The sequence below is a fragment of the Nelumbo lutea genome, chromosome 4, assembly GCF_056320005.1.
Source record: "Nelumbo lutea isolate HS-2025 chromosome 4, American lotus-T2T, whole genome shotgun sequence".
In the NCBI taxonomy this organism is placed as follows: Eukaryota; Viridiplantae; Streptophyta; class Magnoliopsida; order Proteales; family Nelumbonaceae; genus Nelumbo; species Nelumbo lutea.
Window position 1 is genome coordinate 50,980,348 of NC_142687.1, and position 17,785 is coordinate 50,998,132.

At 42.3% G+C, this 17,785-nt stretch overlaps 2 non-coding genes and 22 pseudogenes across 2 annotated transcripts; all 24 read right to left on the minus strand.

The window, feature by feature from the left end:
* Positions 1-285: 285 nt before the first annotated feature.
* LOC148856152 (5S ribosomal RNA) lies at positions 286-404 on the minus strand (annotated as a pseudogene).
* Positions 405-763: 359 nt separating this feature from the next.
* Positions 764-882, minus strand: LOC148856153 (5S ribosomal RNA; annotated as a pseudogene).
* A 357-nt stretch (positions 883-1,239) lies between these two features.
* On the minus strand, positions 1,240-1,352 carry LOC148856154 (5S ribosomal RNA; annotated as a pseudogene).
* Positions 1,353-1,676: 324 nt separating this feature from the next.
* Positions 1,677-1,795, minus strand: LOC148856155 (5S ribosomal RNA; annotated as a pseudogene).
* A 359-nt stretch (positions 1,796-2,154) lies between these two features.
* LOC148856156 (5S ribosomal RNA) lies at positions 2,155-2,273 on the minus strand (annotated as a pseudogene).
* A 326-nt stretch (positions 2,274-2,599) lies between these two features.
* On the minus strand, positions 2,600-2,718 carry LOC148856157 (5S ribosomal RNA; annotated as a pseudogene).
* A 359-nt stretch (positions 2,719-3,077) lies between these two features.
* LOC148856158 (5S ribosomal RNA) lies at positions 3,078-3,195 on the minus strand (annotated as a pseudogene).
* A 359-nt stretch (positions 3,196-3,554) lies between these two features.
* LOC148856159 (5S ribosomal RNA) lies at positions 3,555-3,673 on the minus strand (annotated as a pseudogene).
* A 359-nt stretch (positions 3,674-4,032) lies between these two features.
* Positions 4,033-4,150, minus strand: LOC148856160 (5S ribosomal RNA; annotated as a pseudogene).
* Positions 4,151-4,509: 359 nt separating this feature from the next.
* On the minus strand, positions 4,510-4,628 carry LOC148856161 (5S ribosomal RNA). The gene has a single exon (XR_016097922.1). It is a non-coding gene; the product is annotated as a 5S ribosomal RNA (ribosomal RNA).
* Positions 4,629-4,987: 359 nt separating this feature from the next.
* LOC148856162 (5S ribosomal RNA) lies at positions 4,988-5,106 on the minus strand (annotated as a pseudogene).
* Positions 5,107-5,464: 358 nt separating this feature from the next.
* On the minus strand, positions 5,465-5,583 carry LOC148856163 (5S ribosomal RNA; annotated as a pseudogene).
* Positions 5,584-5,942: 359 nt separating this feature from the next.
* LOC148856164 (5S ribosomal RNA) lies at positions 5,943-6,061 on the minus strand (annotated as a pseudogene).
* Positions 6,062-6,420: 359 nt separating this feature from the next.
* On the minus strand, positions 6,421-6,538 carry LOC148856165 (5S ribosomal RNA; annotated as a pseudogene).
* A 359-nt stretch (positions 6,539-6,897) lies between these two features.
* LOC148856166 (5S ribosomal RNA) lies at positions 6,898-7,014 on the minus strand (annotated as a pseudogene).
* Positions 7,015-7,373: 359 nt separating this feature from the next.
* Positions 7,374-7,492, minus strand: LOC148856167 (5S ribosomal RNA; annotated as a pseudogene).
* Positions 7,493-7,850: 358 nt separating this feature from the next.
* LOC148856168 (5S ribosomal RNA) lies at positions 7,851-7,969 on the minus strand (annotated as a pseudogene).
* Positions 7,970-8,327: 358 nt separating this feature from the next.
* Positions 8,328-8,444, minus strand: LOC148856169 (5S ribosomal RNA; annotated as a pseudogene).
* A 2,450-nt stretch (positions 8,445-10,894) lies between these two features.
* On the minus strand, positions 10,895-11,013 carry LOC148856170 (5S ribosomal RNA). Its single transcript, XR_016098101.1, has one exon. It is a non-coding gene; the product is annotated as a 5S ribosomal RNA (ribosomal RNA).
* A 359-nt stretch (positions 11,014-11,372) lies between these two features.
* LOC148856171 (5S ribosomal RNA) lies at positions 11,373-11,491 on the minus strand (annotated as a pseudogene).
* A 359-nt stretch (positions 11,492-11,850) lies between these two features.
* On the minus strand, positions 11,851-11,969 carry LOC148856172 (5S ribosomal RNA; annotated as a pseudogene).
* A 359-nt stretch (positions 11,970-12,328) lies between these two features.
* LOC148856173 (5S ribosomal RNA) lies at positions 12,329-12,447 on the minus strand (annotated as a pseudogene).
* Positions 12,448-12,805: 358 nt separating this feature from the next.
* On the minus strand, positions 12,806-12,924 carry LOC148856174 (5S ribosomal RNA; annotated as a pseudogene).
* Positions 12,925-13,283: 359 nt separating this feature from the next.
* On the minus strand, positions 13,284-13,401 carry LOC148856175 (5S ribosomal RNA; annotated as a pseudogene).
* Positions 13,402-17,785: the final 4,384 nt, after the last annotated feature.

The window sequence follows — 17,785 nt, forward strand, 5'->3', positions numbered from 1 at the left end:
AAAACGGTGTATGCAACTTTCCTCCCTTGGTAACCGTGCACAAGCTCCCACGTGAGCGGAATTATTCCTTTCCAAATCTGCCGCAGCCACGGATAGATTCAATACTATCGCGGGGCACACAATGCACGATGAATGCCAAAAGCCCGGTTTTGCACCGTTCCCATTGATTTATGACGATCGTGCCGCAAATTATCTGAGTATCCGGCGCGTTGTTTCTAGTTGTCTCGCCGAAACGACATATGGAATTTGCAAATAGTATATCAAAAATAAAATATTAATAAAATTGGGGTGCAACAGGAGGACTTCCCTTGAGGTCACCCATCCTAGTACTACTCTCGCCCAAGCACACTTAACTTCAGAGTTCTGATGGGATCCGGTGGATTAGTGCTGGTATGATCGGACCCGTTTGCTTCTTGCTCGCTTAAATCTTTATGCACTCACTATCTTGCTCCCCTCCATTAATTCTTTCATACTGAAAAAATGGTGTATCCAACTTTCATCCCTTCGTAACCGTGCACAAGCTCCCACGTGAGCGGAGTTATTCCTTTCCAAATCTGCCGCAGCCATGGATAGATGCAATACAATCGCGGGGCCCACAATGCACGACGAATGCGAAAAGCCCGGTTTTGCACCGTTCCCATTCAGTAATGACGATTGTGTCGCAAATTGACCGAGTATCCGACGCGTTTGTTTCCAGTTGTCTCGCCGAAATGACATATGGAATTTGCAAATAATATATCAAAAATAAAATATTAATAAAATTGGGGTGCAACATGAAGATTTCCCTGGAGGTCACCCATCCTAATACTACTCTCGCCCAAGCACACTTAACTTCGGAGTTCTGATGGGATCGGGTGGATTAGTGCTGGTATGATCGCACCCGTTTGCTTCTTGCTCGCTTAAATCTTTATGCACTCACTATCTTGCTCCCCTCCATTAATACTTTCAGACTTGCAAATACGGTGTATTCAATTTCCTCCATTGGTAAATGTGCACAAGCTCCCACGTGAGCGGAGTTATTCATTTCCAGATCTGCTGCAGCCACGGATAGAAGCAATACTATCGTGGGGCCCATAATGCACGACGAATGCCAAAAGCCTGGTTTTGCACTATTTTCATTCAGTAATGATGATCGTACTGCAAATGATTGAGTACACAGCGCGTTGCTTCCAGTTGTCTCACCGAAACGACATATGGAATTTGCAAATAGTATATCAAAGATAAAATATTAATAAAATTGGGGTGCAACACGAGGACTTCCCAGGAGGTCAACCATCCTAATACTACTCGCCCAAGCACACTTAACTTCGGAGTTCTGATGGGATCCGGTGCATTAGTGCTCGTATGCACTCACTATCTTGCTCCCCCGCATTAATTCTTTCATACTTGAAAAAATGGTGTATGCAACTTTCCTCTCTTGGTAACCATGCACAAGCTTCCACGTGAGCGGAGTTATTCCTTTCTAGATCTGTCACAGCCCCGGATAGATGCAATACTATCGCGGGACCGACAATGCACGACGAATGCGAAAAGCCCGGTTTTGCACCGTTCCCATTCAGTAATGACGATCCTACCGCAAATGGTCCGAGTATCCGGCGCGTTGTTTTCAGTTGTCTTGCCGAAACGACATATGGAATTTGCAAATAGTATATCAAAAATAAAATATTAATAAAATTGGGTTGCAACACAAGCATTTCCCCGGAGGTCAGCCATCCTAATACTACTCTCGCCCAAGCACACTTAACTTCGGAGTTCTGATAAGATCCGGTGGATTAGTGCTGGTATGATTGCAACAGTTTGCTTCTTTTTCGCTTAAATCATTATGCACTCACTATCTTGCTCCCCTCCATTAATTCTTTCAGACTTGAAAATACGGTGTATGCAACATCCCTCCATTGGTAAAGGTGCACAAGCTCCCACATGAGCGGAGTTATTCTTTTCCAGATCTTCCGCAACCACGGATAGAAGCAATACCATCGCGGGGTCCATAATGCACGACGAATGCCAAAAGCCCGGTTTTGCACCGTTCCCATTCAGTAATGACGATCGTACAGCAAATGGTCCGAGTATCCGGCGCGTTGTTTCCTGTTGTCTCGCCGAAACGACATATGGAATTTGCAGATAATATATCAAAAATAAAATATTAATAAAATTGGGTTGCAAAACTATGATTTCCCAGGAGGTCACCCATCCTACTACTACTCACGACCAAGCACACTTAACTTCGGAGTTCTTATGGGATCCGGTGGATTAGTGCGGGTATGATCGGACCCGTTTGCTTCTTGCTCGCTTAAATCTTTTTGCACTTACTATCTTGCTCTCCTCCATTAATTCTTTCAGCTTTGAAAAAACGGTGTATCCAATTTTCCTCCCTTCGTTACCATGCACAAGCTCCCACGTGAGCGGAGTTATTCCTTTCCAGATCTACCGCAACCCCGGATAGAGGCATTACTATCGCGGAGCCCACAATGCACGACAAATGCCAAAAGCCCAGTTTTGCACCGTTCCCATTTAGTAATGACGATCGTGTCACAAATGGTCCGAGTATCCGGCGCGTTGTTTGCAAATAATATATCAAAAATAAAATATTAACAAAATTGGGTTGCAAAACGATGATTTCCCAGGAGGTCACCCATCCTAATACTACTCTCGACCAAGCACACTTAACTTCGGAGTTCTGATGGGATCCGTTGCAATAGTGCTGGTGTGATCACAACCGTTTGCTTCTTGCTCGCTTAAATCTTTATGTACTCATTATCTTGCTCCCCCCCATTAATTCCTTCAGACTTGAAAAAACGGTGTATGCAACCTTCCTCCCTTGGTAACCGTGCACAAGCATCCACGTGAGCGGAGTTATTCCTTTCCATATCAGTCGCAGCCCTGGATAGAGGCAATACTATCGCGAGGCCCACAATGCACGACAAATGCCAAAAGCCCGGTTTTGCACAGTTCCCATTCAGTAATAACGGTCGTGCTGCAAATGGTCCGAGAATCCGGCGCGTTTTTTCCAGTTGTCTCGCCGAAATGACATATGGAATTTGCGAAGCGCATATCAAAAATAAAATATTAATAAAATTGGGGTGCAACACAAGGACTTCCCAAGACGTCACCCATCCTAATACTTTCTCACCCAAACACGCTTAACTTCGGAGGTCTAATGGGATCCGGTGGATTAGTGCTGGTATGATCGCACCCGTTTGCTTCTTGCTCGCTTAAATCTTTATGCACTCTCTATCTTGCTCCCCTCCATTAACACATTCCGACTTGAAAATACGGTGTATGCAAGTTTCCTCCCTTGGTAACCGTGCACAAGCTCCCACGTGAGCGGAGTTATTAGTTTCCAAATCTGCCGCTGCCCTGGATAGATGCAATACTATCGCGGGGCCCACAATGCACGACGAATGCCAAAAGCTCGGTTTTGCACCGTTCCCATTCAGAAATGACGATCGTGTCGCAAAAGGTCCGAGTATCCGGCGCGTTGTTTCCAGTTGTCTCGCCGAAACGACATATGGAATTTGCAAATAGTATATCAAAAATAAAATATTAATAAAATTGGGGTGCAACCCGATGATTTCCCAGGAGGTCACCCATCCTAATACTACTCTCGCCCAAGCACACTTAACTTCGGTGTTCTGATGGGATCCGGTGCATTAGTGCTGGTATGATCGCACCAGTTTGATTCTTGCTCGCTTAAATCTTTATGCACTCCCAATCTTGCTCCCCCCCAATAATTATTTCAGACTTGAAAAAATGGTGTATGCAACTTTACTCCCTTGGTAACCATGCACAAGCTCCCATGTGAGAGGTGTTATTCCTTTCCAGATCTGCCGAAGCCCCGGATAGAGGCAATACTATCGCGGGGCCCACAATGCACGATGAATGCCCAAAGCCCGGTTTTGCACCGTTCCCATTCAGTAATGACGGTCGTGCCGCAAATGGTGCGAGAATCCGGCGCGTTGTTTCCAGTTGTCTCGCCGAAACGACTTATGGAATTTGCAAATCGTATATCAAAAATAAAATATTAATAAAATAGGGGTGCAACACAAGGACTTCCCAGGAGGTCACCCATCCTAATACTTTCTCACCCACACACGCTTAACTTCGGAGTTCTAATGGGATCCGGTGGATTAGTGCTGGTATAATCGCACCCGTGTACTTTTTGCTCGCTTAAATCTTTATGCACTCACTATCTTGCTCCCCTCCTTTAATACATTCAGACTTGAAAATACGGTGTATGCAACTTTCCTCCCTTGGTAACCGTGCACAAGCTCCCACGTGAGTGGAGTTATTGCTTTCCAAATCTGCCGCTGCCACGGATAGATGCAATACTATCGCGGGGCCCACAATGCACGACGAATGCCAAAAGCCCGGTTTTGCACCGTTCCCATTGATTAATGACGATTGTGCCGCAAATTATCTGAGTATCCGGCGCGTTGTTTCTATTTGTCAGGCCGAAACGACATATGGAATTTGCAAATAGTATATCAAAAATAAAATATTAATAAAATTGGGGTGCAACAGGAGGACTTCCCTGGAGGTCACCCATCCTAGTACTACTCTCGCCCAAGCACAGTTAACTTCGGAGTTCTGATGGGATCCGGTGCATTAGTGCTGGTATGATCGCACCCGTCCGCGTCTTCCTCGCTCAAATCTTTATGCACTCACTATCTTGCTCCCCTCCATTAATACTTTCAGACTTGAAAAAGCGGTGTATGCAACTTTCCTCCCTTGGTAACCGTGCACAAGCTCCAACGTGAGTGGAATTATTCCTTTCCAAATCTGCCGCAGCCACGGATAGATGCAATACTATCGCGGGGCCCACAATGCACGATGAATGCCAGAAGCACGGTTTTGCACCGTTCCCATTGATTAATGACGATCGTGCCGCAAATTATCCGAGTATCCGGCGCGTTGTTTCTAGTTGTCTCGCCGAAACGACATATGGAATTTGCAAATAGTATATCAAAAATAAAATATTAATAAAATTGGGGTGCAACCCGATGATTTACCAGGAGGTCACCCATCCTAATACTACTCTCGCCCAAGCACACTTAACTTCGGTGTTCTGATGGGATCCGGTGCATTAGTGCTGGTATGATCGCACCAGTTTGATTCTTGCTCGCTTAAATCTTTATGCACTCCCAATCTTGCTCCCCCCCATTAATTCTTTCATACTGAAAAAATGGTGTATCCAACTTTCCTCCCTTCGTAACCGTGCACAAGCTCCCACGTGAGCGGAGTTATTCCTTTCCAAATCTGCCGCAGCCATGGATAGATGCAATACAATCGCGGGCCCACAATGCATGACGAATGCCAAAAGCCCGGTTTTGCACCGTTCCCATTCAGTAATGACGATCGTGTCGCAAATGGTCCGAGTATCCGGCGCGTTTGTTTCCAGTTGTCTTGCCGAAATGACATATGGAATTTGCAAATAATATATCAAAAATAAAATATTAATAAAATTGGGGTGCAACATGAAGATTTCCCTGGAGGTCACCCATCCTAATACTACTCTCGCCCAAGCACACTTAACTTCGGTGTTTTGATGGGATCCGGTGCATTAGTGCTGGTATGATCGCACCCGATTGCTTCTTGCTCGCTTAAATCATTATGCACTCACTATCTTGCTCCCCTCCATTAATTCTTTAAGACTTGAAAAAATGGTGTATGCAACTTTCCTCCCTTGGTAAATGTGCACAAGCTCCCACGTGAGCGGAGTTATTCATTTCCAGATCTGCTGCAGCCACGGATAGATGCAATACTATCACGGGGCCCACAATGCACGACGAATCCCAAAAGCCCAGTTTTGCACCGTTCCCATTCAGTAATGACTGTCATGCCGCAAATGGTCCGACAATCCAGCGCGTTGTTTCCAGTTGTCTCGCCGAAACGACATATGGAATTTGCAAATAATATATCAAAAATAAAATATTAATAATATTGGGGTGCAACACAAGGACTTCCCAAGAGGTCACCCATCCTAATACTACTCTCACCCGAACACGCTTAAATTCGGAGTTCTGATGGGATCGGGTGGATTAGTGCTGGTATAATCACACTCGTTTGCTTCTTGCTCGCTTAAATCTTTATGCACTCACTATCTTGCTCCCTACCATTAATACTTTCAGACTTGAAAATACGGTGTATTCAACTTTCCTCCCTTGGTAACCGTGCACAAGCTCCCACGTGAGCGGAGTTATTCCTTTCCAGATCTGCCGCATCCTGTGATAGATGCAATACTATCGCGGGGCCCACAATGCACGACGAATGCGAAAAGCCTAGTTTTGCACCGTTCCCATTCAGTAATGACGATCGTGCCGCAAATGGTCCGATTTTCCGGCGCGTTGTTTCCTGTTGTCTCGCCGACACGACAAATGGAATTTGCAAATAATATATCAAAAATAAAATATTAATAAAATTGGGGTGAACACGAGGAGTTCCCAGGAGGTCACCCATTGTAGTACTACTCTCGCCCAAGCACACTTAACTTCAAAGTTCTGATGGGATCCGGTGCATTAGTGCTGGTATGATCGCACCCATCCGCTTCTTGCTCGCTTAAATCTTTATGCATTCACTATCTTGCTCCCCTCCATTAATTCTTTCAGATTTGAAAAAATGGTGTATGCAACTTTCCTCCCTTGGTAAACGTGCAAAAGCTCCCACGTGAGCGGAGTTATTCCTTTCCAGATCTGCCGCAGCCACGGATAGATGCAATACTATCATGGGGCCCACAATTCACGACGAATGCCAAAAGCACGGTTTTGCACCGTTCCCATTCAGTAATGATGATCGTACCGCAAATGGTCCGAGTATCCGGCGCGTTGCTTCCAGTTATCTCGCCGAAACGACATATGGAATTTGCAAATAGTATATCAAAGATAAAATATTAATAAAATTGTGGTGCAACACGAGGACTTCCCAGGAGGTTACCCATCCTAATACTACTCGCCCAAGCACACTTAACTTCGGAGTTCTGATGGGATCCGGTGGATTAGTGCTGGTATGATCGCAACCGTTTGCTTCTTGCTCGCTTAAATCTTTATGCACTCACTATCTTGCTCCCCCCCATTAATTCTTTCATACTTGAAAAAATGGTGTATGCAACTTTCCTTCCTTGGTAACCGTGCACAAGCTTCCACGTGAGCGGAGTTATTCCTTTCCAGATCTGTCGCAGCCCCGGATTGATGCAATACTATCGCGGGGCCGACAATGCACGACGAATGCCAAAAGCCTGGTTTTGCACCGTTCCCATTCAGTAATGACGATCGTGCCGCCAATAGTCTGAGTATCCGGCGCATTGTTTCCAATTGTCTCGCCGAAACGACATATGGAATTTGCAAATAGAATATCAAAGATAAAATATTAATAAAATTGGCGTGCAACACGAGGACTTCCCAGGAGGTCACACATCCTAGTACTACTCTCGCCCTTGCACGCTTAACTTCAGAGTTCTGATGGGTTCCGGTGCTTTAGTGCTGGTATGATCGCAACCGTCTACTTCTTGCTCGCTTAAATCTTTATGCACTCACTATCTTGCTCCCCTCCAATAATTCTTTCAGACATGAAAAAACGGTTTATGCAACTTTCCTCCCTTGGTAACCGTGCACAAGCTTCCACGTGAGCGGAGTTATTTCTTTCCTGATCTGTCGCAGCCCAGATAGATGCAAGACAATCGCGGGGCCCACAATGCACGACGAATGCCAAAAGCCCAGTTTTGCACCGTTCCCATTCAGTAATGACGATCGTACCGCAAATGGTCCGAGTATCCGGTGCGTTGTTTCCAGTTGTCTCGCCGAAACGACATATGGAATTTGCAAATAGTATATCAAAAATAAAATTATAATAAAATTGGGTTGCAACACAAGGATTTACCAGGAGGTCAGCCATCCTAATACTACTCTCGCCCAAGCACGCTTAACTTCGGAGTTCTGATGGGATCCGGTGGATTAGTGCTGGTATGATCTTACCCGTTTGCATCTTGCTCGCTTAAATCTTTATGCACTCACTATCTTGCTCCCCTCCATTAATACTTTCAGACTTGAAAAAACGGTCTATGCAACTTTCCTCCCTTGGTAACCGTGCACAAGCTCCCACATGAGCGAAGTTATTCCTTTCAGATCTGCCGCAGCCCCGGATAGATGCAATACTATCACGGGGCCCACAATAAATGACGAATGCCAAAAGCCCGGTTTTGCACCGTTCCCATTCAGTAATGACGATCGTGTCGCAAATGGTCTGAGTATCCGGCGCATTGTTTCCAGTTGTCTCGCCGAAACGACATATGGAATTTGTAAATAGTATATCAAAAATAAAATATTAATAAAATTGGGGTGAACACGAGGATTTCCCAAGAGGTCACCATCCTAATACTACTCTCGCCCAAGCACACTTAACTTCGGAGTTCTGATGGGATCCGGTGCATTAGTGCTGGTATGATCGCAACCATCCGCTTCTTGCTCGCTTAAATCTTTATGCACTCACTATCTTGTTCCCCTCCATTAATTCTTTCAGACTTGAAAAAATGGTGTATGCAACTTTCCTTCCTTGGTAAACGTGCAAAAGCTCCTACATGAGTGGAGTTATTCCTTTCCAGATCTGTCGCAGCCACGGATAGAAGCAATACTATCATGGGGCCCATAATGCACGACGAATGCCAAAAGCCTGGATTTGCACCGTTTTCATTCAGTAATGATGATCGTACCGCAAATGGTCTGAGTATCCAGCGCGTTGCTTCCAGTTGTCTCGTCGAAACGACATATGGAATTTGCAAATAGTATATCAAAGATAAAATATTAATAAAATTGGGGTGCAACACGAGGACTTCCCAGGAGGTCACCCATCCTAATTGATGAACTTACAATTTATCTATAATTTTTGAGGACTTTAGCATGGATTTTTATGCCGGTTTTATTAATTTTTGCCTTAATTTAGCTTAATGCTGAGAATAAGTTCAGGGATAATCAATCCAAGAAAAGGAAGGAAAAAGGCAAGAAAAGAAGGTTCAAAAAGACCAATTTCAGTCCAGCCCGGTCGTGGAAGCAAGAGAGAGCACTTCGGCCCAAAAAGAGCAAGTGAATTCCTTGAAAAAACCCAAGAAAATAAAGCCTAGCTATGAGGAGAATTCGGCCCAGCAAGGAAGGCCCATTTTTAGCCCAAATAACAGCCTAGAGTGTAGCCCACATGAGCTCAAAAGCAAGTTAAGTTGTAGCCCAAATAGCAGCCCAAAGGGAGCTAGGGGCGGCAACTCCTAGATGTTTCTTGAAGAGAAGGAGGGAGCACTCTAGAAGGTTCATGAGGGGTGTAATACACCCCATTCTAGAGGCTTCAAGAAGGGGCAAGAGCCCCCTTGAAAAACTATATAAGGAGGCCTCTAGGAGGGGAGAAAGTTGTTCAATTGCTTGAGAGGAAGGCTCTCCCACTCTTAGAGGTTCGGCCACCTTGAGAGAAGAGAAGAGAAGAAGGCTAGGCGCAAGGAAGAAGAAGAAGAAGTGCTGAAGGAAGTTCAAGACAAGCAAGTTAGAAGAAGAAGGTGAGTTCGAATTGAGAGTTTGTGATTCAAAGATCTTCTGTAATAAATCATTTGTAGTTTCATTCTCTTTTGATTTGAATTCTGTTTCTTAGTTATATGTTCTTTCTTCTTTCTCCTTGTTTCCATTCTTCCTTGATGTATTTCAGCTTGTAAAATTTCAGTTCAGCAATCTAATTCTTTTTGATTCATTCAAATGGTCATGCATTGTATTTGAAGTTCCTTGAATAAGGGTGTGATTGTAGATTAATTCAGCCAACTAACCTTCAAAACTCAGATCTGAATTCTCAGATCTGAGATTGCAAGATCTGAATTGCTTGAAAGAGAATTCAGATCTGCAATTTTCAGATTGGGTGAATTAATCTACAGCTTGGAATTCCTAGAGTGCTTGAGAGAGACTCTAGGAATTCAGATCTACTATTCAAGAACTGAATTGAGTGCAAGGTTAGATATAACTTGCACAATTCAGTTGGTGATCAATTCAGATTTGAATTGATGCCTTAGAAGTGTTTGAAGAAATGCATGCATGGGGATTAGATTCTTGTTAGAGATAGAAGAACCATGACTCATGCATAGGATGAACATGCGCTTGAGAGAGGCTGTTCATGACCATGGGGTTTCACCAAACCAAGGCTCAATCATGATTTATTCGAATGATCCAAATTGATAGATTGCTGAATTCTGAGATTGACATTTACTGCTTACTCTTCTAACCTGAATTGAAGGAAATTGGGCCAATGATTTAGATAGATTTTAATTTAGGATTTCTTAGCTTTCATTAGAGTTTTGATTTATTTGTTGATCAGATAAGAAGTGCTCAATTTAGTATTGGTAATTGTTTCCTAAATCCTCGTGGGAACGATACTTCACTCTCTACTTTATTACTTGAACGGATAGTGCACTTGCTAGTGTCACAATGAGCAACACATCACTAATACTACTCGCCCAAGCACACTTAACTTCGGAGTTCTGATGGGATCCGGTGCATTAGTGCTGGTAGGATCGCAACCGTTTGCTTCTTGCTCGCATAAATCTTTATGCACTCACTATCTTGATCCCCCCATTAATTCTTTCATACTTGAAAAAACGGTGTATGCAACTTTCCTCCCTTGGTAACCATGCACAAGCTTCCACGTGAGCGGAGTTATTCCTTTCCAGATCTGTCGCAGCCCCGGATAGATGCAATACTATCGCGGGGCCGACAATGCACGACGAATGCCAAAAGCCCGGTTTTGCACCGTTCCCATTCAGTAATGACGATCGTGCCGCCAATGGCCCGAGTATCCGGCGCATTGTTTCCAGTTGTCTCGCCGAAACGACAGATGGAATTTGCAAATAGTATATCAAAGATAAAATATTAATAAAATTGGGGTGCAACACGAGGACTTCCCAGGAGGTCACACATCCAAGTACTACTCTCGCCCATGCACGCTTAACTTCGGAGTTCTGATGGGTTCCGGTGCATTAGTGCTGGTATGATCGCAACCGTCTACTTCTTGCTCACTTAAATCATTATGCACTCACTATCTTGCTCCCCTCCAATAATTCTTTCAGAATTGAAAAAATGGTTTATGCAACTTTCCTCCCTTGGTAACCGTGCACAAGCTTCCACGTGAGCGGAGTTATTCCTTTCCAGATCTATCACAGCCCCGGATAGATGCAAGACAATCGCGGGGCCCACAATGCACGACGAATGCCAAAAGCCCGGTTTTGCACCGTTCCAATTCAGTAATTACGATCGTACCGCAAATGGTCCAAGTATCCGGCGCGTTGTTTCCAGTTGTCTCGCCGAAACGACATATGGAATTTGCAAATAGTATATCAAAAATAAAATATTAATAAAATTGGGTTGCAACACAAGGATTTCTTAGGAGGTCAGCCATCCTAATACTACTCTCGCCCAAGCACGCTTAACTTCGGAGTTCTGATGGGATCCAGTGGATTTGTGCTGGTATGATTGCACCCGTTTGCATCTTGCTCGCTTAAATCTTTATGCACTCACTATCTTGCTCCCCTCCATTAATACTTTCAGACTTGAAAAAACGGTGTATGCAACTTTCCTCCCTTGGTAACCGTGCACAAGCTCCCACGTGAGCGGAGTTATTCCTTTTCAGATCTACCACAGCCGCGGATAGATGCAATACTATCGCGGGGCCCACAATGCACGACGAATGCCAAAAGCCCGGTTTTGAACCGTTCCCATTCAATAATGACGATCGTGCCGCAAATGGTCCGAGTATCCGGCGCGTTGTTTCCTGTTGTCTCGCCGAAACCGCATATGGAATTTGCAAATAGTATATCAAAAATAAAATATTAATAAAATTGGGTTGCAACACAAGGATTTCCGAGGAGGTCAGCCATCCTAATACTACTATCGCCCAAGCACACTTAACTTCGGAGTTCTTATGGGATCCGGTGGATTAGTGCTGGTATGATCGGACCCGTTTGCTTCTTGCTCGCTTAAATCTTTATGCACTTACTATCTTGCTCTCCTCCATTAATTCTTTCAGCCTTGAAAAAATGGTGTATCCAACTTTCCTCCCTTCGTAACCGTGCACAAGATCCCACGTGAGCGGAGTTATTCCTTTCCAGATCTACCGCAACCCCGGATAGATGTGATACTATCGCGGGGCCCACAATGCACGACGAATGCCAAAAGCCCGGTTTTGCACCGTTCCCATTCAGTAATGACGATCATGTCGCAAATGGTCCGAGTATCCGGCGCGTTGTTTCCAGTTGTCTCGCCGAAACGACATCTGGAATTTGCAAATAATATATCGAAAATAAAATATTAATAAAATTGGGTTGCAAAATGATGATTTCCCAGGAGGTTACCCATCCTAATACTACTCTCGACCAAGCACACTTAACTTCGGAGTTCTGATGGGATCCGGTGCATTAGTGCTGGTGTGATCACAACCGTTTGCTTCTTGCTCGCTTAAATCTTTATGAACTCACTATCTTGCTCCCCCCTTTAATTCTTTTAGACTTGAAAAAATGGTGTATGCAACTTTCCTCCCTTGGTAACCGTGCACAAGCATCCACGTGAGCGGAGTTATTCCTTTCCAGATCTGTCGCAGCCCCGGATAGATGCAATATTATCCTGGGGCCCACAATGCACGACGAATGCCAAAAGCCCAGTTTTGCACCGTTCCCATTCAGTAATGACAGTCGTGCCGCAAATGGTTCAAGAATCCGGCGCGTTTTTTCCAGTTGTCTCACCCAAACGACATATGGAATTTGCAAATAATATATCAAAAATAAAATATTAATAAAATTGGGTTGCAACACGATGATTTCCCAGGAGGTCAGCCATCCTAATACTACTCTCGCCCAAGCACGCTTAACTTCTGAGTTCTGATGGGATCCAGTGGATTAGTGCTGGTATGATCGCACCCGTTTGCTTCTTGCTTGCTTAAATCTTTATGCACTCACTATCTTGCTCCCCTCCAATAATTCTTTCAGACTTGAAAAAACGGTGTATGCAACTTTCCTCCCTTGGTAACTGTGCACAAGCTCCCATGTGAGAGGAGTTATTCCTTTCCAGATCTGCTGAAGCCCCGGATAGATGCAATACTATCGCGGGGTCCACAATGCACGACGAATGCTAAAAGCCCGGTTTTGCACCGTTCCCATTCAGTAATGACGGTCGTGCCGCAAATGGTCCGAGAATCTGGCGCGTTGTTTCCAGTTGTTTCGCCGAAACGACATATGGAATTTGCAAATCGTATATCAAAAATTAAATATTAATAAAATTGGGGTGGAACACAAGGACTTCCCAGGAGGTCACCCATCCTAATACTTTCTCACCCAAACACGCTTAACTTCGGAGTTCTAATGGGATCCGGTGGATTAGTGCTGGTATGATCGCACCCGTTTGCTTCTTGCTCGTTTAAATCTTTATGCACTCACTATCTTGCTCCCCTCCATTAATACATTCAGACTTGAAAATACGGTGTATGCAACTTTCTTCCCTTGGTAACCGTGCACAAGCTCCCACGTGAGCGGAGTTATTCCTTTCCAGATCTGTCGCAGCCCCGGATAGATCCAATACTATCGCGGGGCCCACAATGCACGACGAATGCCAAAAGCCCGGTTTTGCACCATTCCAATTCAATAATGACGATCGTGCCGCAAATGGTCTGAGTATCCGGCGCGTTATTTCCAGTTGTCTCGCCGTAACGACATATGGAATTTGCAAATAGTATTTTTTTTTTTTTTTTGTTGTGTGCTCAGATCTACATTAGAATGTCAGCAATGTAAGTGAACGTACGCAGATCTGATCCACACTAATAAATTTGCAAACTAGAAAAACATAGCTCCATTACTGAAACTAAACCAACATTCTAGTGTGAAGTAGATGTTCGATGGAAAAGAGAGCTAGCTAAATCAGCAATGGAGTTTATTACACACTATTCTAAACTTAAATGAACATAAGTAAACAAATCTAAAATCTACTGTAAACAGATCTACAATCATTGCTGAATTTATGATCTTTAAGCTGCTCTTCAAGTTCTAACAAAAAAAAAAAATCAGATTTGAAAACTTAACTTTTGAGAACAGTACCTAACAAAAACTCCAAACCTAATATCAATAAGTAGGTCTAAAATCTGTTGCAGTTAGGTCTGAAATAAGTTTGATCCCAAGAGCTTAAGACTTCTCTTTCAAGTCCCAACTTAAATGTCTTGTATGCTTCAATTGATTGCAGAGACCTGAAATCAGATCTGGAATTTTATAATGAAAGCAGCCTTGATTCAGATCTGAATACCATTACATCAAAAATATGAAGCTCTTTTTGGACCTCACAAACATCAGTCCTAATCCAATACAACCAATTCAGATTGGGTGCAAGTGACTTAAAATATAACAAAACATCAAGTTCAAAGAAATTTCAGATCATGTACTCATACTGCCTCTGATTCTCATGCACTTCAGAACTGATTTTACCATTCATGGCTTAAATTTTCATCAATGAGGCAAGTCTGATGCATCAAATTGTGAATTGGGTGCTGTCACTACCCGAATTCACATCAAAATAGAGTGGGTTCAGGTCTGAGTTTAGATGAACTCAGATCTGAACCTAGCAGAATGCAGTCCTGCAACCGGCTGAACACAGATCTGAACTTCAAATCTGAGTTTCAGATTTGAAAACTCACAGCTATTTTTTCATTGTTTTCTTTTTCTTTTCTTTTTCTATTTTTATTTTCTTTTCTTTTTTTTTTAAAGGAAGAAAACTAAAACAAAATACAGCAATGCAACCAAAATATTTTTGGATGAGTGCAGGTTTTATTGATGAATGCAATTCATATCTGAACTCATTTTGAGATTTATTTATTTATTTTTTTTTTAGAACCAAAAGAAGAAGAGAAATTTGATTTGCATAAGCTACATTAAAACTGAAACTAAGGATGGAACAATCAAGTATCAAGAGAAGAAACATGGCTCCATCAATGTAGCCCTTGATGGAGTATACACTTATTGGAATGTAGTACACACGGCTGCACACACCCATTCAGATCTGCTAGACTTTCTATTCATGCACAGCTGAAATCAGAGCTATCTAACTTGAAAAAAATTTCAAAGATCAGCCCAGGACAATTCACAATGCCAATTTAGTAATGTTAATTGTAATACAAACCTGTTCAAAACCTGCCCTGGTTCAGTCTTGCTGTAGCAGGTCTGCTATAGTAGCCCTACTATAGGTCTGAACTCTAATAGAAAAATGGTGTGGAAGTGCCACTTTTGCATGAAATCTCTTGAGGCATAAAAAATTCTCAGATTAAATATACTTTTCTTCAACCAAATCAGCTCAGATAGATCGGAGTACAAGTTATTTAATACAGCAAAGTATGCCCTGTATTCTGCTCTGTTCACAACCCCAGTTCAGATCTAGGTGATTGCAGATCCGAATTTCTTCAACCATGACTATCCAATTGTTTTTGGGAGATAGCAGATTTTTTGTAGGGTGTATTGGGGTGAAGATAACCCCCAATTACCCTTTGAATTTACATCAGTTCAGGTCTGAGTTCAAGAGAACTCAGATCTGAACTGTTGCAGATCTGCTACAGCAGAACTCAGATCTGAGTTCTGATCCGAATCCTTGGTTTCCATTCTTTCGGTTATATGGTTCTCTCTCTCTCTTTTTTTTTTTTTCACTATCTAAATATATTTTTTTTTTCTTTTTGTAATGAAAGAAAAGAATAATAAAGGGCTAAGAACAGATTTTTTTTTTCTGAGTATTGCAGTTCTGCTATAGCAGAGTTCAGGTCTGAACTCAAGTCTGAGTTCGGATCTGAAATTTTAATTGCTTTTACCTTCAGTTATTTCTACCAAATTGCCTTTGAGGAGTAGCAGAAGTGTCCTAGGGTAAATTGGGGTGGTTATGACACCCAATTCCCCTCAAAATTGCATCAGTTCAGGTCTGAGTTCAGAGGAACTCAGATCTGAACTGTTGCAAATCTGCTGTAGCAGAATTCAGATTTGAACTCAAATCTGAATTCTGATCCGAATTCTCAATTGCTCCTCTTGTTGTTCAAAAGATATCTTTTTTTTTTTCATTTTATATATATATATATATTTTTTTTCTTTTTGTAATGGAAAAAAGAAATAAAATTCTGAAACACAAGCAATTCTTTTCGGCTGAGTGCTGCAGATCTGAAATCTGTTGATCTGAGTGCCGAATGCAACTCAGATCTGCAACACTCATGTTTATGTGAATTTTTTCTTTTTGAAGGGAACAACACCAAGATTGAATAGAAATCAAATATGCCTTTATTAAAATGAAACTGAAACCAGAAAAAAAAGTAATCTACTTAAGAAAGAAGAAACATAACTACAGTAGTACAGCAGTTGCATTCAAAACTAAAATGTAAAGTTAAGCAAATTAAACCAACTATGAATGCAATGCTGAATGATACCAGATTAAGAATGCTCAATGTTTCCTAATATTGCTTCTATAAATCCCCGGCAACGGCGCCAAAAACTTGATGTGTTGCTCATTGTGACACTAGCAAGTGCACTAGCTGTTCAAGTAATAAAGTAGAGAGTGAAGTATCGTTCCCACGAGGATTTAGGAAACAATTACCAATACTAAATTGAGCACTTCTTATCTGATCAACAAATAAATCAAAACTCTAATGAAAGCTAAGAAATCCTAAATTAAAATCTATCTAAATCATTGGCCCAATTGCCTTCAAATCAGGTTAGAAGAGTAAGCAGTAAATGTCAATCTCAGAATTCAGCAATCTATCAATTTGGATCATTCGAATGAATCATGATTGAGCCTTGGTTTGGTGAAACCCCAAGGTCATGAACAGCCTCTCTCAAGCGCATGTTCATCCTATGCATGAGTGACGGTTCTTCTATCTCTAGCAAGAATCTAATCCCCATGCATGCATTTCTTCAAACACTTCTAAGGCATCAATTCAAATCTGAATTGATCACCAACTGAATTGTGCAAATTATCTCTAACCTTGCACTCAATTCAGTTCTTGAATAGTAGATCTGAATTCCTAGAGTCTCTCTCAAGCACTCTAGGAATTACAAGCTGTAGAATAATTCAGCCAATCTGAAAATTGCAGATCTGAATTCTCTTTCAAGCAATTCAGATCTTGCAATTTCAGATCTGAGAATTCAGATCTGAGTTTTGAAGGTTAGTTGGCTGAATTGATTTGCAATAACACCCTTATTCAAGAAACTTCAAGTACAATCCATGATCATTTGAATGAATCAAAAAGAATTAGATTGCCGAACTGAAATTTTACAAGCTGAAATACATCAAAGAAGAATGGAAACAAGGAGAAAGAAGAAAGAAAATATAACAAAGAAACTGAATTTAAATAAAAAAAGAATGAAATTACAAATGATTTATTACAAAAGATCTTTGAATCACAAACCCTCAATTCGAACTCACCTTCTTCTTCTAGCTTGCTTGTCTTGAACTTCCTTCAGCCCTTCTTCTTCTTCTTCCTTGCGCCTAGCCTTCTTCTCTTCTCTTCTCTCAAGGTGGCCGAACCTCTAAGAGTGGGAAAGCCTTCCTCTCAAGCAATTGAACAACTGATGAACTTACAATTTATCTATATTTTATGAGGTTTTTGCATGAAATTTTATAATGGTTTAATTAAATTTTTGCCGTATTTTAGCTTGATTACAAGAAAAGATTTCAGGGGGAGCCAAATCAACAAAAAGAAGGCAAAAGCAAGAAAAAAAAACCCAAAAATTTATCAAGTTCAGCCCGGCCCAGCCATGAGAGCAAGAGAA